This window comes from Numida meleagris, chromosome 2 (genome assembly GCF_002078875.1).
Source record: "Numida meleagris isolate 19003 breed g44 Domestic line chromosome 2, NumMel1.0, whole genome shotgun sequence".
In the NCBI taxonomy this organism is placed as follows: Eukaryota; Metazoa; Chordata; class Aves; order Galliformes; family Numididae; genus Numida; species Numida meleagris.
This window is the reverse complement of record NC_034410.1, coordinates 127,794,961-127,819,032: the sequence shown is the minus strand read 5'-3', so window position 1 is coordinate 127,819,032 and position 24,072 is coordinate 127,794,961. Positions and strand designations below refer to the sequence as shown.

The 24,072-nt window shown below is 48.5% G+C and overlaps 1 long non-coding RNA gene across 1 annotated transcript; it reads right to left on the bottom strand.

Moving 5' to 3' along the window:
- On the bottom strand, window positions 13,511–24,066 carry LOC110394888. The gene is made up of 3 exons (XR_002436000.1): window positions 22,936–24,066; window positions 17,547–17,692; window positions 13,511–14,025 (listed from the first exon to the last, which is right to left on the bottom strand). It is a non-coding gene; the product is annotated as an uncharacterized LOC110394888 (long non-coding RNA).

The window sequence follows — 24,072 nt, the reverse complement described above, 5'->3', positions numbered from 1 at the left end:
CCTGAAGCAGCACATCTTGTACTGAGTTGAGTTGCCCATCCGGCTCTGGCCAAACCCATCCACAGCCTCTTGCTGGGACGTCTGGCTGATGGAGCTGTTCTGTGAGCATTTTGGGGGGAGGCCACAGCACTGCTGAATTCGCCAACCTGGCCCAAATGGCAGCAAATGCCACCCTCTGGTAAGGCTGAAGAAAGCGCATTGACAGTTCACTCCCTCCCAACTGTGAACATCCTGAGCTATTGATTCTGCCCTGTGCAGCAGCACTCATCTGCTGGGAAATGCTCTGCAACATTTTCAACACCTTCTAAATGAAAACCCTCTGTCCATCCAACATGCCACTTCCTAGTAGTGCAACATCTGTAAGAGCCAAATTGAGTGGACAAATGGCACTGCTTGGGTTTTTTTTGCTGTTTCTGAGGGAAAGCTGACTTTGCAGGGCTCCTGCCTGCTGCTCCCGCAGCAGCACCTCATCCTGCTGCAGCCCCATGTGGACTGGGACAGCCCATTCTCACCACCTAACCAGCTAACACAGCTCTGGTGGCCACCGATGAAACTTCCTAAGGGACAAAGCTGGTCCAGAGGAGCGGTTCTGTGAGAGAACATGGGACATGGCACAGCCGTACTGCTACTCCCAAGGGTCCCTTGTGCATTTCCAGTGTCCACAGGTGTTTTCCTCTTTAACTGGAATAATTAAATAACGTTGGAAACCCAGAAGTCCAGTGAGAAAGAGGAGAAAGCTCTGCTGGTGTTCCTCTCCAGGAGGGTGAAGAATTGATTGGGTCACCAGCAGAGTGGGGAGACTTCTGCAAGAGGTGGCATCTCACAGGGAAGGACAGGATGAGACCTAGGGAAACCCAGACAAATTTAGAGAAGAAACAAAGGCACAAATTCCAAAGAGCCGGGACAATTCCTCGCTAGCAGGCTAGCCCATGGTGCTGCCTTGGAAGGAGTCTCCTTCCCTTGAGGTGATTTCTGTTAAGCCCTAGAAAATACCCCACATCTCAAATGGAAGTGATGGGATGGAGAGCAGTGCCCTTATTATAAAAATGCGACTGATCAATGGTTTCATTTGGCTTTTGAAATCCATGAGACTACAAGCAGCAGCAATGCTTGCTCTAAATCATGCTATCTTCAGCAGTGACTTCCAGCCAAGTACTCACCTGTACCTTTGAGTTTTCCTCTTGGCACCCTCCCCCTTTTTGATGACCAAAATCCTTTGAAATGAGGCTCACACACCCTTTTTTCTTTTCTTTTTTTTTTTTTTTGAATGCTCTGTTTTATTTTGGGAGTGGCAAGGGGAGTTGATGGTGCCTGTGGATGAACATAAAGGAGTAGAAGGAGTACTCAGCTCAGCCCGCCCAGCTGCGCCCCAGGAGCTCAGAGCCTCAGGAGACAAGGGCAGTGCCTGTGTGCTGTTTCAATCTTCACAACACTGTTTGGCCTTAAAGAGTACATCACCTCATCTTCGCTCACCCCTGGCGGCAAGGTGATTTCCTTCCTGATTTTTTTGTAGTTATACTCCTTCCCTCGTGTGGTGGTGTGGGCCTCCTCGTGCTCCGCCAGCACCTGGACCTTCCTGTCCTTCACCGTCACGGTGACCTCCTCTGGGTCAAAACCCTTCACGTCCATCACTGCTAAAACCTTGTGGTCTTGGGAAGCATTGCACATCCTGTTCAGTTTTCTTCGTACACTGCAATAAAAACAAGAAGAGAGCCCTTCAGTCCAGCTCTTGGAGGAATGGGTGGATCACTTTGAGCTCAAGAGAAGCAAATGTAAACCACTGGCTCCATCTTCACGTGCAGGGTGACACACAGCACGCGTGGTGGTGTTTTTTTCATGCCTTCTGGGCTGTGTGTGCCCATGTCACGCATTGTCCTATGCTGCAAATGGGTGGTTGCAATAGATCACATTTTTCAGTTAGGAGAAGGGGAGAAGAGACATATCTGGCAAAAAAATCACAGAAAGGCTCCTGTGGAGCCGGTATGGAGGCTCACCGACTTGTTAAAATGATTTCTGTTTCTGTCAAGCAGCAAGTCTGCATGACCAGAAACAAGGCTCTTGGTCAAACCACGTGTGGAATCCACAACAGAAGGGCTGCCTCTGAAGAGGACAGAAGGCACCTTATTAAGAGGACAGTGTGCCTGGTGAAAGAGGAAACGGGGCCACAAGAGGGGAAACAGGCACAGCCACTGCAGTGAGAGATCCCAGCATGGTTCATAGCCCGTTCAGCATCAGCACTTAGAGCCTGCAGTGACCAGCAGGGCACAGTGTGTCTGAAATGGCCGGGACCTCCCATCCCTCCTGGTTTCTCAGCGCTTGGCCAGGCCTCAGCTCAAGCTGAAAGGCTTTATCCCTTCCCGCAGGGCTGCCATTTGGATTTATCTGTACTGACATCAACCTTCATCTCCTCTCACAGCCTTCAAAGCCCCACAGCAGTGGTCAGGCCCCAAATGTAGAAACACCAAACCTTGCCCCTCCCGCGCACACTGCTGTCAGCCTGCACCCTCCTGCAGGGGCTCGCTCCGAACGCTGGCCCAGGCCATGCTGCAGCCCCAGGAACCATTACCTGTGCAGGTCTCGTTCCGCATCCTCTGTGGCCATCACAGCCCGGCTGGCAGCTGTGCAGGACCGCGAGCAGAGGCAGGAGGGGAGTGGGAGGTGGCTGCAGGGGCAGCAGGTCAGCAGCTCCTCCCGCAGCTGCTGCAGGTGCCGGTCTAGCAGCCGCATCTGCCTCTGCACCTCTCTCTCCATTTGCCTAAAATCCCACTCGTCGTCCTCCAAAAATCTATTGAGCAGAGACATGCACAGGCAGCGACAAACTGCATCAGTGCCCAAGTGCTATTTGCACTTGGGAGAGTAAAAAATTGTCCAGAAAGCTGCGGGCAGGCGCAAGCTGCGGAGCAGAGCTGTAGGTGCTCCTGTGAGTCTTGTGACTTAAGAAGGAACCCTGTGATGTCACGGGTCTGCTGATGTGTCACAGCTCTGTGGTGTTCCAGGAGAGCTGTTCCATGCGTCTGGGCTGCAAGTGCACATGGCTGGCTCATGTCCAGTTTTTCATCTAGAACCCCCAAGCCCTTCTCTGCTAGGCTGCTCTCAGTCCATTCACCTCCCAGCCTGTATTCATGCAGCACCCTGCACTTGGCCCAAAAAGTCCTGCGTGACTTCTAGAAAAGCTCACAGGAGATGACATGGAAAATCTGGGCTTTAAGGGCTTATAGCAGGTTGTGCATCAGCGTGTACTGAAGACCTCAGCAGAGGCAGGGATAGCTGAGAAGTCATTCTGGGGCAGGCGGGCTGCTGGCAGTGCGTGGTGCAAAAACTCAGCCTGTGGTGCAGAGTGGGCAGAGAGCTCCCATCACAGTGCAGTGAAACCCTTTGCCCGGGTTGTGCCATGCTGCAGCACATTGCTGCCGCTGGTGGTGGAGGCCAGTGGGGACCCCAGGAAGCAAACGGGAGCAGGTGACTGCCGAGGATGCACAAGGAGCACACACCAAAATGCTGGTGTTTCACTTGCAACAGTGAAACATCTAACTGACTTTGATTGATAGGTACTTAATTACGTCTGCATATGCCAGCAAACAGTTGTTAAAAGCCAAATGCTTCATACATACTTTGAGGGTAGAGCTTCTCAGCAAACCACTGTTCCCAGCAGTGATGCTCACCAGCAGCTTCTGTCCCGTCATCTCCAATAAGTGCTGTGGCTGAGACACAAACCATCCTCCCACAGACCTCCACACAGACGCTAATCCCAACCAGAGCAGCAGCATCCCTGCCTCTGAGGCATCTGCAACGCAGAGAGCTGTATGGTGGGTTGTTTTCCTGAGGCGAAATACGAGTTTGGCTTTTCAATAAATCGAAAAAGCCAGCTTAGTTTACATTGACAAATTATCTCGTCTAGGAAAAAAAAAATTGCTTTATGCTTTATTACTCACAAAAAGCATTACCTTTTTTAGTCCCAGGATGAATGTTTTATTTAAAAGCTGGATTCAGAGGCCGTGCAGAGACCCTCCTGAACCCGTTTGCTTACCTTTCCGACAGCAGTGTTCTGTCTTTAAAGCTTTGGTGCTTCTGACCTCTCCAGCTCCACATGAAGGAGCTTTTCAGGAGGTTCCTCTCGCATGGCAGGAGCCTCAATCACTGATTTCACAGAGGATGTTTTGTTTGCCGGGTCCTATCTGAGGGCCACACACCAAGCATCCAGAGAACTTCTCCAGTTGTTCTGTTGTCCTGGTAGGCTGCTCTGTGAGAGCGGGCCACCACGGCCCCCCTTGCAAATGAATCACTTGGCGCTTAGAAGCAACAGCTGGCTGGCGAGGCCAGACAATTTAAAGGTTATTTTTTTATCTTATGTTTTATGATGTTTGTATAAAGATCAACATGATGGTGATAATAATCCTCACTGCCACTTCCTCAGCACAGAGCAGAAGTGTGTACCTGCCTTGGCTGCAGCAAGGGGATCTCCCAGATACACTGTGTGTATCTGCTACAGCCTCCAATGGCTCTGGAAGGCGGCTGCTGCCTCTTTTGAGCCCTGAGCTCTGTTTGCAAATTACAGCAGCTGAGTGTCACTACATTAGTTTCAGCATTGTCTCAGCCATACATGATTATCTTCAGTAGTGTCTCCAGACAGGTTACTGCCTGCAGATGTCATCTTTAGGAAAAGGACCTCATAAGCAGCCAGCTCTGGCTCTTTTGGCAAATGTTGGCAGGGGATGGGTTGCCTGGTATCCCTCCTCAAGATTCCCTTCATTTGAGTCACGGCATTATAGAGAAACCCATGGTCTAAGTGGTGCAGAGGAACACTGTGGAGTTCACTGTGGCCAGATCTGCTTGCTGAGGAACAGGCACTTCTGCACACGGCTTTGTGGGGAAGCTGGTGGCCACGGCCTCCATCACGGGGAGCTTCACCTCTTCACATAGAGCAGAGCTAGCTATGGCCGTGCCCTCCATTGCTGGGAGATTCACTCTTCCCACAGAGCAGAGCCTGAGGCAGGTGGAAAATGAAGGTCCCAGTTCCCATCTCTCTGCAGCCTTCAGGCCAGGACGATGGCAGCTGCATGGCCATATGCCACCACCCCATGTCAGCAGACAAGGACAACATGCACGCTCTCCCCTGCAGTGAGCTCTCCCAGTGAGATCAACTCCCTGCCAGCAGAAAGTGCGTCCTGCAGTGAGATTACAAGCAGGTGAGCAGATGTTTTCAGGGTGGTCAGCCACCACCAGAGTCCCACACCAGGTCCTGCAGAGCACCCAGAGAGGCTCTGCGTGCCTCCCATCCGCCAGCCATAGCCCTCAGCCCCAGAGGCTGACCAGTGCCCATGGCTGTCAGTGGAGGACGCAGACCCGAGGTCATCATGAAGTGGGGATGTGACAACTGCTGTTTCCTCTGTGCTGCACAGATATGGGAAGGAGGGGAGTCATTTCCAGGTTAAGAAGATGCACAGGACAGACATGGAGCCTTGCAGACAGGATGGCTAAGGAGGCAGATCTTCAGCAAAGGTGCCACGAGAGATCTCCAGCCTTCACCTATCCCTGCCTTACACCACACTGTTCTCTCACGGCTATATGTAAACCTGCTCACTTTGGTGATCTGCTTTATGTCAAGAACCACAGATGCAGGGGATCCTCCATCTCCAGCTGGGCATGGAGGAAGGGGAGGGCCAGTCTGGGAGATGCCAGCACTTGAGAGCAGCACCATGGCACACCAAGCCATGCTGCACCATGGTATGCCATGTCACACCACACTGCACTGCTGTACCTTCAGCCTGCAGGGCCACCTAGGGAGCAGACGAGCTGTGGAGGCAGCAGAGTAACCATCGAGTGATGATGTAAATGGGAAGTGTGACCACACCAGCTTGAAACAGCTCTTGCCTGCTACTTTAAGAAGTTTCTGAACATACACAACTCTGTAATGAAGGGTTGAGCTCCTGACTCACAGGGAGCATTTAATTCATGGAACCAGCTCACTCCAGAGGCAGGCTGACCTGCCATGTGCCAAACAAGCCCTTCTTGATAGGCTGCTTCCGTGTGGCTGGAGCCGTGTCCGCTCCTTCTCTTCCTCCCCAGCTGCCCCAGGGGATGCATCCCTGGGGATGCACTGCCCCAGGCTCCAGCAGCTGGCAGCAGGCTGGGCCGTGAGAACCCATCCAGGAAATGCCAGGCAGAGTGAGTAATGCCGCAGTGCCTCTGGGATGTGTCAGCAGGAGCTGGGTGCTGCACAAAGGGAAGCAATGCCGCAACTATTTCCTGCGACTGCAGGAGAACCCGCCTGCTCCTCTGGGTAATTGCAAGCTGACGCCGCAGGCAGCCTGGCTTGCGTCATCCCGGCAGAGCTGGGGACTTCTCAGCACAGGGAAGTGGCATCCAGTTCCTGTGGGCATGCCCAGCTGGCCCAACTTGAAAGGGACACAAGACACAGCTGAGAAGGTGCGTGATGGATGGGAATTGCTTCTGGCTCTGGTTAAGTCCACCTTGTAGGCGTGCTGCCCGTCATTTCAAGAACCAGCTCTGCTCCTTTTCCCGGACAGGAGTGAATGGCTTCTGCCACCCCATTTGTTACCCCAGCAGCTCACGTGACAGACCCAGCACAGGGTTTTTCTCCCAGGATTCCTCTACGGTGTGCCATGTGCTGCCGTGGGTGAGATGTGGGGGCTGCTGGTGACACACTGATATGTGAATGCTGTGTGTCACTGGGAAATGAAGAACTACCAGGGTAAATCTGCTGTGGTGTTATGTGGTATCAGCTTCACGAAGTCAAGGTGATGCCCACTGAAGGGAAGGTGAATTTTGACTTCTGCTAAGGTCAGGCAACAAAACATATTTGGGGCTGTCAAGTCTGATATCAAGACTAACTTGCAAAGGCTACTTTGAGATCATCTGTTCTTACCACCAGAATAAACCAGAATAACACATCCTCCTGCTTCAAGTTTGCTGCACACCTAAGCAGCTGCACAGCCAGGTCTGGCCTAGCATGGGGAGGAGGAGGGGGGGAAGGAGCACATCTACCACAGCATCCATCTCTGATCTGGCCCTTGTCAGTCTCACGGGTGGTCTTGAACTCACTCCCACTGTGATAATGAAAGCAACAGCATTCCAACTCGGCTAAGCCAAACACAATTTAGGTTCTTTGTGTCTTTGTTTCAGAGCCTTTTATGGTCCCTGCCTTTCAGGATCTTCCTGACACCCATGAAGCTGAGAACTTTGCTCTTAAAATGTGAAAGGAGAGTTGAGGGAAAGTCGAAGATGCCTTTCAGAATGCTGTGGGCTGTTTGGCATGACTGCCTCTCCCTGTTCTTGGTGAGGGGCTGGAGACCCCTCAGAGCCCAGTTCGTCAGGATAGCCCACGGAGACAGACTTTAAGATATTCAAAATTACATGAAAATCGCAAAAAAAAAATACAACCAAGCAAAACAAAACCAAACCAACCAACCAACAAACACAAAACAAAAAATAACAAACCCTAAGGGCTGGAAACACTGCTGCCTTCATTGCCCTTCCAAACACAATGCCTAAATTAAGCTGATCTTTCAAAGCATCTCTTGGCTTCCCTTGAGCAAGAACAGATCAAGTACAGCAAGTACTGATCAATTCAAACAGTGTTTGGTCAACATATTTTTAGACCTACCGGCTTTTGATGGTGTCTGATATATTGATTTGTAAATATCAGCCAGAATCTCTTAAAACTCCAGCCACGTTATTAAGTGTGCTTTAGGGCTCTCTCTTTAAGCCTGGTCTGTAGTAACCACAGTGTTGTTTAACTGAGACTGCAGTCACAAGCAAGGCACTGCAGCCACGCACCAGAAGCAGGTAACCATATGCTCAAATGGATAATAATGATCATTTTCCCCTCTCCTGATTTCCATATGCAACAGAAGTAATTAGCCATGTAACTGTGCACTTCTGTGCCCAGCCAAGCAGTGCCGAAAGCCTTGGAGCAGACCCAGGCAGTCAGCTCTCAGACTCAATCCGCTCCTCTTTCGAGGGACGATGACTTCCTGCACAGAATGACGTCCAGGGGATGTTATTTCTGGATTCCCAATACACCTCTTACGGAAACAAGACAATCCCTTGGTATCCTCTTGGTTTTACCAACATATTTAACACTCTTTAATCTTCATGGGAAAAAATATTCTCGTTAGATGAAGAACTGTTTTTTCTGTCTTTCTTCAAGGAATTCTTCCTCCAAATGAAATTCATAATGGAGCAATTGAATTCCCTCAATTCAAATTTAAATGATTTGTTGAATATTTTATAGTGATTTCTCACTCTGCTGCTCAGGCACATCAGCACTCAGCCAATGCTAAAAGAGTTTCAGTCAATGTTAGAAGGGCTTCCTTTCCCTGATTTCCCCAGTGCTGTCCTAAGGTGCCTTCCCTTCAAACAACACTTCCTACGACATCTCGGTCTCTCTTCCACTTCTGTGCTCCCACAGGGACTTAGCAGAGAGGATGTGAGAGCAGGGGCACACTTCCGTAACCCAGTTCTTCCTCCTGACAAGGTCTAGCCACCAGACAGAAGAAAATGAGTGTTACCTTTACTATTTATAGCAAAACAGTTAATTAATTGCTGACTTGCTAATGGTATTTTCAGTCTACCTTTGCATATTTGAGCACCATTAAAGCAGCGACAAGTCTCTCTCCAGAAGATTTCAGGTCACCGCAGAATCCAGCATCTGTGCCAAAGATGCTTTATCCCATTTCTTCACGGGACCGTGGCTGGAACACCCTGCTGTGTCGTGCCTTGGAGAGAAGCCAGTGGTGTGCCTGTCACATCATGGCATTTGCACCCATTCACTAAGCTTGCCTTTAGAGCCTCTTCTAACCCCAAATGTCCCAGCACCCCCACATAAGCTCCAGTTCTGCGGGTTCACTGTGGTGGCCTCTGGGACAGCTCAGCTCAGTTGGACTAGATGATCTTAGAGGTCTTTTCCAACCTTAATGATTCTATGAGTCCATGTTGTGCAGTGTGGGCCATTTGGAAGATGCACTCACAGCAACAGCTTCCTGCTGCACATCATGGGGACCTAGAGGTGATGCTACGGAAAAGCTCCTCTCTCTCCCTCCAGTCGGTCTGTTCTTCCCAGAGGTAGCATCTGAAAGGTGTTGCACTACTTAAAGAGAACAGCCTGCTGCTTACATTGATATGCTTTCCCTCTGCCTCAAACAGAATTGTCTTCAGGCTGCCAACATTTCTGTAGTGCAAACAGAAGGACAGCAGTAGTTTTCAGACCCTAAAGTTGCTCTGAAAATCCCCTTGTTTCCACTTTTCAGCCAACATTTCGGTATTCCAACTGCTCCCATTTGGTTCAAAAAGCTCAGCAAACTGCAAGTCTGGAGCCCAGAAGCTGTTTAAAGTGTGGAACAACTGAAGACAAGTGCAGTCTGTACTTTCCAGCACTCAGGTGAGCAGAAAAGATGTGTGGGTGCCATGCAGCAGTGCACAGCTCGCCCTGGAAGGCATGAGCTCAGGGCCGGTAACACGTGCCAAGAGCCAGTGGCCCCTGACAGGTTTGGTACGAAGTGCATTTGCTGGATCTTGTGCTTCCAATTTAGGTATCTTTTCTACCTACATGTAAATAAAGATGAAGATGTTATTCTCTAAAAAATGCATTTTATGTTGCTAGTTAATAGTCTGATATCCACTCTGACATCCACTTCTACTCAGGGCATTCCTCAAGAAATGAAACAGACTGCTGCTGGTGTAGAAATCAGTGTGCTAATGTGACATAAGAGAGAACTTGTATTTCTACAATGCCTATGTTAACTTCAATGGAAAATAGTATATATGTGCATGGCCACCTTTTGTTTTTGTTCCTGCATGATGAAGGTAAGGCCTAGCCACTTGTCAGAGAAATGCCAAGGTTACTTGAATGCTGGGGAAGTCCTTTGCATTTCAATCAGGGTGTTTTGGAAGAGGACCAGGAACATCTGATGGGATGTGCATGGGAATTCCCTTTGCAGCAGGCTGGCTGGGTCGGCTGCTCTCAGTCACTGCAGGCAGAGATGTGCCTGCCAGCAGCATCACTATGCTCCTCCAGGCTCGCACAAGGAGGCTTGAGGCTCCATGAGCCTCAGAACTCACATCTTCTTGGGAACTTTGATTATTTCAAACCTCCTTTCACTCCAACTGAAACTTACTATAAATAGCGAAACAAGATTATTGAAGCCCTTTGCTTAGATGCCAATGTTTTGATGTTTTATGTGATTCAAATGAAGTTGAAAAACATCGAAGGTGCTTAATAATTCTGTTATATCTCAGTAAAAGCTGTGATTCTGTGAAACATTTCCAACCTCATCTGTAGGTTTTTAAGGAGAAAAAACAACCAATCAGTTTTAATGAGAACCGAGTTATGAAATAATCTTACATCATTCATCGACACTGGCCAAGCACTCTGGACTACCAAAGATGTGTTTTGCTGGTGGTCACATCTCAGCACCAGCTTCATGTCATTCCTGTGACGGCTTCTCTCTCCATGAACAGAAAAGGCGTGGGCTCTGGCAACAGAATAAATAAATAACTAGACATCCTAATTTTGCCTTTGTTCTCTCAAGTTTTCTTCCCTGATCCAAGAAGGGTGAGCAGCTTTTGCTTGCCCACAGAAAGAAAAGATCGTTGCCGCAAGGTGCAGTAATGGCAGTGACCAAGGGTGAGTGGTGCAGCATTACAGGTCCTACCTTGTGACAGGGACATCCTCGCTAGCGGAGAACAGGGAGCTGTATCAGCCTCACCTTCTCCACTGAGTCTATCCCAGGGCCACAGAGATTTAATCTGTGGTATTCTCAAAGCAGCTGTAAATAACCCAGTGGACAAACTGAATTGCTCCTGGCAGCTTCTTTCTGCAGCACTAGCAGCAGCAGTGAGCTGAAGCAATGGCTGGTTGATGGTCGTGGAAATACCGCTGGGCACAGGCTGGCCTCTGAGAGATTCAGCACTGTGAAAGAAGAGGTTCCTCAATTCATGGATTTTTATTTCATCATATTTTTTTCTGTCGCTGGCTTCTATTTTTGGGAACACCTGCATAAACAAAAACTGAATAATCCCACAAAGTAGCCAGATCTGAAGGTACAAGGGAAGGTTCCACATGCTGTGGATCTCACAGAAACAAGCTGGAGCTTCAGCAATGGCATTACAGGGAAACACATTACTGAACTGCAGATACATGCAGAGGAGAAAGAGCACAAGATGTCTCCATGAAATGTTGTTATCCAAGACTTGTATGAATGGACTTTCTTCCTCTGTGGGTAATTATCAAATTAAATGGTTTAAGAATAGAAATTAGAAAAATTCTTCGAGAGATAAAAAGGGTAGCCTCAGAGCTTAGCATCCTCTCCCAAGAAACCTGTGAAGTCTCTCTTGTAACACGGGAACTACAATTTAATTGTATTATACCTCAGACTGGAAAAAGGCATAAATCAGGCTGACAAGCACTTCCAGACACCTGTGATTATAAAAATCCCAGATCACAGCATGAGCCCTCTCCAGCCACATCCAGAGGGCTGTATTTGTGAAACGGATCAAAGACCAGATAAAACCATTGCTCTGATCAACTCCATTTTCAAGGAATTCTGAATCCCTCCATATGCCACTGAGTATAATTTTAATTCGTCCCTTCTGCCTTTGGCAGCAGCACTGCTGAGACATAGAATCACAGAATCAGGAAGGTTGGGAAAGACCACTAAGATCATCTAGTCCAACCTTTGACCCATCCCCACCATGCCCACTAACTCGTGACCCTCAGTGCCACATCTACAAGTTTCTTGAACACCTCCAGGGCTGATATCCACCACATTCCTGGGCAGCCTGTGCCAATATCTCACCATTCTTTCTGAGAAGAAATGTTTCCTAATATCCAATCTGAATCTCCTCTGGTGCAACTAAAAGCCATTACCTCTCATTCTACTGCTGTTACCTGGAAGAAGAGGCCAAACCCCACCTCACCACAACCTCCTTTCAGGCAGTTGTAGAGAGCAATGAGGTTTCCCTTCAGCCTCCTCTTCTCCAGACTGAACAATCTCAGGTCCTCCCTCAGTCACTCCTCCTAAGACTTGTGCACCAGACTCCTCACAGCTTCGTTACCCTGCTCTGGACACGCTCCAGGGCCTCAATGTCTTTCTTGTAGTGAAGGGCCCAAAACTGAACACAGCACTCAAGTTGCGGTGTCACCAGCGCTTAGTACAGGGGGACAATCACCTCCCTGCTCCTGCTGGCTGCACTATTTCTGATACAAGCCAGGATGTCATTGGTCTTGGCCACCTGGGCACACTGCTGGCTCATGAGGCAGGGCCAGAGTGCAACCTCTCATGTTATGGAGGAGTTTAAAACAAAGCCTGTGCCCTGATGAATCACAGTAATCACAGTCTGTTGAGGCAGCACTGATCTCCCAGATCACCCACTGGTGTCGGTACCGGTGTCAGGCTCAGGTCTGAGGGAAGAGGTGATGCTGCCTATGCACATGGATGCTGTGGCAATGGGTTTGGGGTTACTCTGGCATCCTGCCTCTGATGGCTGCTGCCTGTGCTGGATGCACAGGGGAAGAGCCTCTCCCAGGAGGACTGCACTGCTGCCTTGCATCCTGATGTGAGCTGGACGGGTACTGCTGGGCTACATGAGCAGCTCTCACTTCTACGCCAGCCACTTTTTCCTTCTGCAACACCTGCATTTTAACCTGCCTTTCCTGTTCTCCTGGCTTGTCAGCAGCTCTGCCTTTGGAGCATAACTTGCCTGGGTGCTGCTTGGCACCAGGTGTATGTGGGGAGCTGGTAGGTGCGTAGTGGCACGTTCCCAGGTGATTCGCACAAGGAGCACAACCTTGCTGCAGGGCAGCTGTGCCTCTTGAAGGGGCATCACAGCCAGCTGGGCAGGGACAGATGGCTTCCACCTGCAGCTAGCAATCGCCTTGACAGGGCTCATGCAGTCCCCTACAGAACACACACCCATTCCCATCTGAACTTCCTTTCAGGCAATGGAGAAAAGGAGGTGATCCCAGGGCACGATTAATCCCTGTGCAGCTAAGCCAGTCAGCTCGCTATTTCTCCCAGCTGGCTGCAAAGAAGGTGCTGAGAAGCAGCTCAGGTGTGGGCACTCACATTGCAAAACAGGTGAAATGAATGCTGCTTTCTGTGTCCCAAAGTGTGGGAGCTGAGAGTTTCTGGATGTAGTATTCCTACAGCTGACACCACTGGAAAAGCTCTCTGTGCAAGTATCTAATCTTTCTTGACATGCAGAAAATCTGGCCTGAACTAGGAAAGCTCCAGATGTTTCTGTAGCTCTGGCAAAATGTTGATGTTCAGGAAGATAAATTGGAAGAAACAATATATATTCTTTATAACTAATAGCTGGGTTTCTGCCACTATAGAATGTCTTAGAGCCCTTCCTACCTGGCAACACAATCACACAGCAAACGAGCATTGCTAGACCATTGAGTGCAAAGCTAGTCTAAACCTGTCTGTAATATCCATGGCTGATTCTATGTGTTAATTATATGTTGTGTAAAAAAGGATTTCCTAACAGCTTTTTTTTAAGTTAAACTGAAGATTTGGATCTTTCTTTTTTTATGTGTCAAGGGACAACACAAACCAGAATGCAGAATCCTGTAACAGCTGCACTTCACATACTGCATACCAGCACATCTCCTCCAGAGTGCCTCCCTTGCTGTGAAGTGAATCTCTGTGTTTTGAAGGGAATCTTTCTTCAAAGGAGCATCCTCAGGCCTAGCAGACATTCCCGGTTTCTCTTAATGTATTGCATTCTTTGAAGGAGTGCAGATCCCAGGGCTCAGCTTTTGTGCGCTAAGGGCTTTTAGCTGTGCCAGGTCATCTCAACAGATGGAGGAATGGGCAATGTGCTGGGCAGGCTCTGGTGATGTAGCAAGGATGTACGCTGTCAGGAGGGGATTTGCCAGTGCTGCAGCACCACAGGAGTCTCACACATGAGAAGTTCACTGAGACTTCAGCCATGGCCAGCCTGCTCTGCTTACGGTTTTCACAGCATCCGTCACCACACCTCATGTCTCACATCTTTGGAAGTCTGTTGAGGAAGTGCACAGATGAGCAATTCTAGCAATACCTGAGATACAGACGTGTCTTATCCCAGTCACGAGTCCTACTGACAGATTACTTAATGATGAATGAAAAATATGTTCTTGATGATTCCCCAATCTTTCAGATATTAATCGCCTTGAAGAAACAGGCTTGAACGACCATGTTCAGCTAAGATGTAGCCATAGGAAAGTAATCCAGAGTTAAGACAACTAAGATACCATAATTACGGCTGCATTGCACAGAAACCGGGGTAATAACAGCCATTTGACTCAGTGGACCTGCAGCCTTAACATTCTCAGTTCATTCACCTTAGCTTTCTGGAGCATCCTCATGCAGGAAAAAGCCATACCAGAGGTGGCAACATGCTCACGTGAAATATCTGCTGGCAAAAACCATCCTGAGGCCAAGTGCCACAGAGATGGGGCTCCGTGGGCTTGCCTCCAAAGGGCTGTCCTGACTGGAAGCTACCTCATTTGAACCTCAGCACTGACAAGGTTACAGCATAATTTCCCAGGAAATAAGGACCTTTCCTAAGAACCTAATCAAGATGACTGCAGGCATGAGCCAGCAAAGCTTCCTGAGCACAGAGGTCCGGGCTTTGGCAGTGATGTGGGCAGGACCTTCATGTTTGGTCATCAGTGATAGCTCCCGGAATGGTTTACAGCCCCTTGAAGCTGCATGGATTAAACATGGACTGCGAGGCATTTCCTGAGGTTTCATTTAAGGAAATGAATGCGGACTGCAGTTTTGCACATTATTTTGGGGGAAATACACAGGCTGCCAGGTGGTTACAATTCTCCTACAGGTGCCTGCACTGCAGGCTTCACAAATGCATTGTAGAGGTTTCCTAGCAACTTCCTTTCATGGTCTTTGTGCTCAAATTTGTTTTGAGATGTGGGCTTTCATAAAACAGCACTTCTGCCTATTTAAACTAGTTCAGTTCTTTTCAGCTGGCAGAGGAAGCACAGGAGCGGCAGCACTGTCTGATTTATATTCTTTTCAGCTGCTCCCTCCAAAACTAACAAACCCCCAAACTATTTATTAGAGGTGGGTTTCTTACTTTTTTCACTAACCAGTTTTATTGCTCAAATTGCTGAGCAATTGGAAAACTCCACTTTTTTCTTTTTAAAGAAGGCGGCATAGGACCAATATTTCCTCTAATCTCTGCATTTATGACATTATTACTGAATTTCTTTTGCCTGTCTGAAATAATGTTGATTCTATGCTTTGGACAACTCTTTCCAAATACGTGAGAGCAAATCAAAGCAGCTAGCCCTTGCTAACCTCTTTGTGCATGCAAGCGCATTCAGTTTAAAACTGTCAGTAGGTTTTACTTAAGTCTGTCAATGCACTGATAGCACCCAGGTTTTAATACATTGAAGTGTTTATCCAGAATGTTGTGCCAGCTCAAACAGCTTGCTCTGACACCTTTAGCTAAAAAGGAAGTGAGCAAGCAGTTTGGCGAGCACAGCAAACCTGAGTTTGGACGTGAGGGCATGCAAATTGAGAGGAACCCAAATTGCCCCAGTCTCCTCAAGGAGCTCTGAGACATTGTTTGTTACTGAAGTCATTCATTGCACAAATACATACTTCTTCAAAGATAACAAAGAGGGGAAAATATCCCTCTCTGCCTCATTTAGCAGCTGGAAGATAAATGGCAAATGCCGCTGTGTATTCATTGGCCCCGTGCTGCTCTGGGAGCTCTCCCTCAGCTGTGAGCAACTGCTGTGCCAGAGGAAAAGCGAGGTCAGGTCCTCCTGCATGCAGCCCTCCGCAGGAACTGCAGCTGCCCAACATTGAACACACACGTGCTGGTGGAGCTCGCTGTCCCACCTGAGCATGGTTGGGCATGGAAGCCGTCCTTCCAAAGCCTCCCTCTGTGAAACCAGGCTGGGCTGCTGCTGTGACCGGCTTACCTCCACATCAGGCATCCTCACCAGAGATTAGCTGCGCATACACCCTTATGTGACTTGGGGATTTGCCAAATCCTGGCATTTGTCATGCTTCACTGCTCTAAACCATTGTATTTCTTGCTTAAGACCAATGTTTGCCCCAGTGCAGCTATGTCAGCTGTTGGCATCAGTTGCAGAGACCAGGGCAAGATTCCAAAGCAGATCAGGACCTGGATTTCTATCAAAACCCATCTGTTAGTGGTTGAGAGTCATTCCCACCACCTCTATATCTGGGTGGGATGATGAGCTATTTAACTAAGGAACCATTACAACATGCAGCTCTTTAAATAGCAGAAAGTCTGCAGAAAGTCACGGCCGCTCCATTATATTGTGTTGTCAATCCAGAGAGCCAGGATGACTTCTTCTTGATACTGCCAATTGTTTTTAGAGTTGCTGACACTTGAAAAAGCAATTTAATATTTCTCCTGTGACAGCCACTTCAAATACCCTGCAAACAACTCATATTAAACAGTGGCCAACAGCCATGATGCTTATCCAGGCTGATTTTGGATATAGCTCCTGCTGGGCAGGAATGCAAGGTGAGCATTGCGGCAATTTTGCCTCCTATGTCAATGTAAAACCAATAGTTTAATCAGTGTGTACACAAGGGATAGCCTCATGTCACAAGTCCTGCTGCAGGACAATGGTAATTACAGTTGTGAGGTCTGACGAGTGTTCACACAGTGCTATTGTTCAGGCGCTTGGTAGCGAGCTGTAGCACGAAGAGTTAACTCTGCTGCATGCCTCCAGAAATCTGCATAATGCCTTGCATTTGGCAACTCATTTGCATAATTTAAAATGACTCCTTTGTCTCGGAAATAAAATCTAAAACAGCTTCAGAAATAAGTAGTAGATATTAACGTTTCACATAATAGGAAGGTTCAGCTCAGCGTGTTTGTCTGAACTCTTCAACTGGGCTTGCAAAACCAATTTTTACAGGGAGCTGTTGTTTCTTTATTGCAGAGCCCTGAGTGTTCTTCCCGGTGCCATCTTGGCTGCCCACAGCCAGGTCCTGTGTTCACACTGAGGTGCCCCGCAGTCCCCCGACGACCCCAGGGAAGGACACAGCTCCTCAGGAGAACAGCAGAACTGCACCCTGGCTCTGCCAACAGCAGAGGCTGAGTCTGTGCTGGCTCTAAGGGAGATCAGACACCTGAGTGCAGTCTCTTGTCTGCAAGTGACTTCCACCTCCAGCTTGCAGGGCTGTTACGAGGTGCTCGCTGCTGGCTGAGCGGCATGCCTCAAAGCTCCTTGCTCCCTCATCTTAGGAGACAGACATAAAGCACAGTGTCATCTCCTTGCAGTGACACCCTTCTGTGTAGGAGAGGGGACTATTAACCTCATGAGGCATTTCAGCATGTTTTAAATGCCGAAAACCTAAGAAATCCAAAACCAAATGGTCAAATACACAATTAACTTTCAACCCATCCACAGTGGCCACCACTGGAGCATACCTGATCCCACCTCACTGCCTACTGTACCCAAACAAATGCACTCCCAGCCCTAGGAGCCAGGCAACACCAGAAAAACATTCTCAATTTATGCAGGCTCTCACCTCACCATGCCACTCCTCTTCCTCTGGCGCTTTGCCCAGAGGAGCACCTGTGGGCAGGAAAGCCACAGCCCCGTCCCTGCAGGCACACAGAGCAGCTATGGGGAAGCTGGAGGGAGACACAGCTTGGTTTGGGCAGCACGTACAGGCTGTAGGGGGAAAAGGACAAGAGAACTTATGTAATCCTGAGTGAATAGATCTGTCAAACGCTAACAAGCTCCTGCACAGCATGTTTAGCTCAGCTTTCCTTTTGTCTGGTGCTCATAACCCAAATTCATGTGAACTCCGACCTTTCATACGATGCCCTCCTTTCTGAATGCCCTCCTTCAGACTTCAGTGGCATCACAATTTTTAATAAAATGCCTCAAAGATGATCTAGGGACATCTTTGTCTGTCATCACCTTTTGCAACAGTTGACCCGTTTAAATGAAACTTCAGCCAAAATTTACTACACAGTATGAACAATTTCAGCCCAAATTAAAGCTTGATACATCTATAAACACCCCAGTTCATCTCAGTTTACAGTATGAGGCAACATTGATTGCAGGTGAAACCACCTGTACATTCAGGTAATAGCAGATAATTCTGTATTTGCAAACCTGCCTGCCTTTTCCAGTTAACTATCCACACGTCTGCACCCAACACATACACATGTGTGAACCACAGACAAATGCTGTAATTGCTGTTACCCACAATAAAATGCTCATCCACCAGTTAACAGTGTCCCTTTCCCCTGCAATCGAGAAAAAGCCTCTCAGAGTCTTTACTCAGGTTTGCTTTACTCCATTCATTTCAGTAACTACAGAAGCAGCTGTCAGCACCGGTCTCTCTGTACCGCTTCTCTTTCTGCCTGCAGCCCCCACTGCTTTTTTTTTTTCTTCAGCACCATTAGCGCAGAAATCCTAAAGCTTCATTTCATGGGACTTTCATCAGCTAGAGCTGTCTCTCTTCACAGGAGTCAACATACATTTTTCTGATGTTTAATTACTCATGCAACTGGTTGAGATGACCTGGTGCAATTATGTTCTCATCTTGGGAACATGCTACTGGGATAGAGGAACATCCAAAAACCAGCCTTCCTGTTCTGTGTAAACGTCCTTGGTGATTTAAGGGGAAAGAAAATGCTCACGAGATTGCTAGCAGAACAGTAAAATCTTTCCTGAAAGCAAAGCCCATCATTTAAAGAGAATGGAGCGGTCTGAGAGATGAGCTTTTCACTGCTGGAGTGCTGTGTTCAAAACCACACCTGTACGCCCTCAGCCAAAGCTGCCGGCTGACAAATATGGAAGAGTTATTCCAGAAGGGCGGGCAAATTTGCAGCCTGTGTGTACTCTCATTCTACACAGGCCAAATTTCTCCCGAACGGCCTCTGTTTATCACTTCTCAAATGACACAGTCTCTGGTTTGCTTAAAATGCCAGCTGTAAGCAGAGGCTGCTCGGGAGCTGTTCCACAAGCAGCTCGGCTTCCTCTGCGTGTGCCTGTGTTACCGCTCACATCAGGAGTCTGGATTTGAAGCTGGCCTTCAGCTCACTCTTCCTGCTGCCATTCCCATCGGTCTGAGCACTCAGCCTGGCCTCGTGCAAAATGCCCAGGAGGCCTGGTGAGCTCCTCTTCTTACGCTCAGTCGCACTGGTTGGTGGATGGGTCAGTTCATCACATATGGAAGCCATCACTTGAACTCGGTGGCTGGGCCTGGACAAGAATGCCTGCTCAGAAGGAAAAGGTATTTAGATGTGTCCTTGTGGGAGCTGACAGAGAGGGATGCAGGTAAGGGGCCATTAACAAGGGTGAGGAGCAATACCAAGTGAAGGCTTAGGTGCAGAAAACAAAATTGCAGTCTGCCAGATACTGGTGGATCTACAAATTGTACTGAGTACTGGCAGAGACCTCACCTCAATTTCAGACACACCGTGCAAACCTTCCCTAACTGGGAGAAAGTAACTCTGAGCACACGAAAGAAAGAAAAAATGGGTGCAGAATTCTGATTTCTAATCCAGGAGTCTTTCATTGCAGAGCTGGGGGAGGAAATGCCAAGCAGATGAGACAAGAAAGGGGAAAGGAGATTGGATATCTGCATTATCACTTGATTTCAAATGGATGCGTTATAGTCTGTGTGTGGTAGCAAGCATTAGAGGAGCAGACTGTGTCAATGTGTCTGGCTCACCACATCAGTTTCTGAACATCTGAGTCTCTTTCAGCCAGATCTTGGCATAAGGCTGGTCTCAGAGGTCTCTGCTAGCTTCATTGACTCAACAAAGGGAAAGACTGCGGCAGATCTCAACATTTTTCAGTTGCTGGAGAATCCACAGAGCAGAGAGCCATGGCATGTACTCTACCAGACCCCCTGTAAGAAAAAAATTATGGGAAACAAGTTTTCATCGACTCTGAGCCTTACTAAGCTACCTTATTTTTCTGTGGCCTCAAACAACAATTCTTCTAGAAGACAAGCATCATTTTGATGAGAGAACAAAGAGAAATAATTTTTCTCTTACAGCAACCTTGTCTCTATACAGCCAAGTACAAGTTAGAAAATTAGAGATTATAAACAATACCTGGCATCTATTGGCATCAAGATGAAGCTTCAGCTAAGGCAGCAACATATTAAAAAAAATCAGACTATTAAAATATGAGATGAGAGCATGACAAAATGTAACCCAAGACAGCAGAAAGCAAATGACAAGCAGCACAGACCTCCACACCTGGAATTCTTTGATTCCTAGTGTTAACTTGCAAACCGTGCACAGCTAGTTTAAGTGTTGCAAAACACGCAGATGTGGTTTGAAAGCTTCATATTCCCACCCCAAACAAAATCCTCTTACTCTGTACCTAGACAGAAGTAGTGAGCGACTTGGTTTGCTTGGGTTTGTAGCACAAGGTACTGAAAACAAGATTTCTTTCTTTGTAGTGCACTTTGCTGATCACTCTAGAAACTTCTACTCAGTCTTGGGAATAATCTGGAAGCTGAAGTTTTCTACAGAGCATTCTTGTTGACATTTCCAGGAATGCTGGCCTCATTTCTTCCACAGCAAAATGTAATGTTAAGCTGGCAGCCTGGTGTCATCTTTGTTGACATCTGAAGTTAACAGCCTGGAAAATGCACAGTAGGGTCCTCCTTGGATGCCTGAGGCTTTTGCTTTTGTTCAGGGCCTCTTCCCCTACATCAGTGTGCTGCATCAGCCATGGGTACCACTGCCCAGGGCACACCTGCCACCATCTGCTTCCACTGTTTACAGAGCAAAGTCCCTTGCAGTCCTTCCATCCCAATCCTCCCACTTCCACCGAGTCCCCTCCCTTTGGGACTAACAGACTTGCAACAGAACCTGCAGAAAACACCAGGCCTGCAGCTGTGGAGTGAGTTGAGCAAGCTGCTAGGAATAAGCCTGCCCTGTTGCACATTTTTCAGAAGATGTTTCTGGTGGAAAAGTGCCCAAACCATCCACTTGAGCTGGGTGTGCCTGCAGCAGAGAGCTTCACAAGACGGCCTCCAGAAGTACCTTCCACACCACATGCTCCTCTGATTGCAAGAATTTCAGATGCTGACAGCGATCAAAATTCAGTTTCAGACATGACCACAATAAGTATACAAGAGTTAATTTTATATGGCATTTCCAACCTGGCAAAAATTCCAATTAGACAAATACACCAGCAAGAAACTTGTTCTGCTGGTTGGGTGTTGGTGTATTTATAGCTGCACCTTCACAGGGAAGCTTCTTTGTTATCAGTAGTCCTGAAAATAGCAACATTTGTGTGCAGAAGAGTTGCGCAACAAAGGGAACCGAATTTCTTAGGCCAAGACAGAAGTCTTAAATATACACTTTGTAAAGCAAGAAAAGGTGGCTGCCTTCTTGATATTTTTTTAATGACTTAGGAAATACAGATTTTTTAAATACCAATTTTTGATGTTATCATCCAACAGACTTGGACAATCCAAAGTTCTTAGGAAAATTCGTTTATTTTGAAGTCCTCAACAAACATGAATGAACGAGCAGTTCTACAATCAGAAAGCAGTTCTATTTGGATTCATCTCAGAAGATTCAAAGGACCAACAAACACCATTGCCTATGTGATTCTTATGTAAGAAATACATCGGTGGATGATGGGAGGTACTCCAGAGGTCAGCTGGTAAAATGTAGTTTTTCATCCTTGTTATGGGGTGCTTCTGACAGCATGTCGAACCTTCCGTTGTGTTACATACATCAGAGTAGCAAATGTCAGCTAAACGTTAGGATTGACATCCTCTCATCTACACTTAGGTTTATCTGCCATTTGAGACAAGGTATAAACTCTTGGGGTGAACAACAAAAGCTGAGATTTGCATTACTGAAGTTTATTTTGGCTCCGAGCACAAGTTCCAGTGGAATCAATTTTTTTTTTCCCTTTTGCATATGCTGAGTGTTTGCATTGGCACAGCCATAGGCAATGGCTAAAACTGAGGTTCAGTTGTAATGTAAATAAAGCCATGGAAAATGACTACTTAGAAATGCCAGCAGCAGACTGCTGAGCCCTAACAGACATATGCTCTGTTTGGGCTTTTCCAGCCCTTTTCCTGTTCTTTATCTAACAGGTTTCCATAACCCATTAACTTTTAAAACTTGCTTGTGAAGGGTGGAAGGAATAGAGTAATTGAAAGTAATTGAAATATCGTCCTTATGCCCAACCCTTAAGAAAACTCCATCAAACAAGTCATGCTATTTGGAAATGTAAATGCTTTGGAAACTAGGTTTTAATCCTGGGAGCAAACATAAATTAACTGTATCTTCTTAAGTTCTACTAAATATAGTAGAAGCATCCCCAAGGATGCAGCAAGACCTACCACAGGACTTCACTTGGCCCATCTTCCAGCAGTTCAGTGGAAGAGAAATGACTGCTAGAAGCAAATATGCAATTACTGTCTGTCCAAAAGAAAATAAAATAAATAAAAATTGAGCTGCCAAGTTTTCCAGGTGACTATTGGAACATGCCAGAGATTCTGATAAAATGGCTGAGGTCGAGACAATTTAGAAAAATTTCCCATTGCAGTCAACAATGGGAACGCTTCAGGAAAACCATCAATAATAATAATAAAGCAGTAGAAAACACTGCTATGAGCAAATGCAGAACTAAGTCATCCGGAAGCTCCTAGCTCCATTCCAATAGAAGAAAAAAAAAAAGAAAAAAAAAAGGTAAATCGTGGATCTGCCTGTTTCTAAAAGCACAGCTACTGCACTGTCTCAGCACAGAATTACTCACGCTCCATGCCCTGTGTATTGCTAGAAACCTGTTAGGCTCTGCCTTGAGGACAACCTGAATAACTTAGACGTATTCTTCCAGTACCACTGCCACCCGAGAGCAGACAAACGGGGAAAGCAAGCAAGAGACCCGTAACGCGGCCACGCGTTCGCTCGCTTTACCCCACGGCCTCACGTTAATGATGGTGGCACTGGGCAAACGGCTCAGCGAGCTGCCGGGCTGCAGCAGCGGCGGGCGGAACGCGGCTGTGCCGGAGGAGGGCAGGGGCTGGAACGGGGCGAGTTCCAACGGCCCCAACGCCCGCGGATTCGGCAGCGGGAGCGCAAAGGGATCGCTCGGGATGCCCGGCACACGGGCTGAGATCCGCGGAGCCGCGCCGCGGTTATTTTGTACCGCTGCCGCGTGGCTGCACGGCTCTTCCCACGGCAAAACATTCCCAACTGCTTCTCCCAGTCGCCACTCTCCTGAAAATAAACGCGCTTGAGCTGCAAAACCAGCGAACTGCAGCTGGAAAAACAGGAAAAAGCCAGAGCCGGGAACAGCCCCGGCCCAGGTGCTGGTTTCTACAAGCGCCCGTTTCGCTGACTTTGTTACTCAACTTCCAGTAAGCTGAGAAGGCAACGTGTTATGCGAGCACCCCCCGCTCCGCAACCTCGGCGCGCTGGGACGGAGCTCTCCGCCCCACACAGCCACAGTCTCCTCAGCGCGGTGGGCGGCCGCACCACGGAGCGGCTGGGCCGCGCCGCCGCAAATCACATGACCGGCACTCAGCTCCGGAAAGCGACCCAGAGCCGGCAGCGGGCCGGGAAACCCCTCGCCCGCCGCTAGGGCGGCGAACCCCGCCCCCAGGAGCTGTGGGGAGCCCGTCAGGCGCGGCGGAAGGAAGGCGGAAAAGAGGGGGAGGGGAGAAGGAGGGGCGGCGCACGGGGCTCCCTGAGGCGCGGGACAGGCTCCCACCGCTCCTCCTCACGCGGTCCACTACGTCCCTCGCGCATGACGTCACCGCGCACGGCGCGAGCCGCGCTCCTATCGGCGGCAGTTTTAGTGGAACGGCCCCGCCCAGCAGCGCGCCCGCCACTCAGAGCGAGCGTTGCAGCGTGGCTGCGCGGCGCGGCCCCGCCCCGCCCGGCTCGGCGCACGGAGGGAGGGAGAAGGGCCCGCTGGAAGTTAAGATGGCGGCGCGTGTGTGAGCGCGGTGCGGGACGAGCTTCTTCCCGGCGCCGCCGTAGCTTAGCCGGCTCTCCTTCGAGTCCTGTGCGTCTCCCAGCGAGCCCAGCGCTCCGCCGACGGCCGCGAGC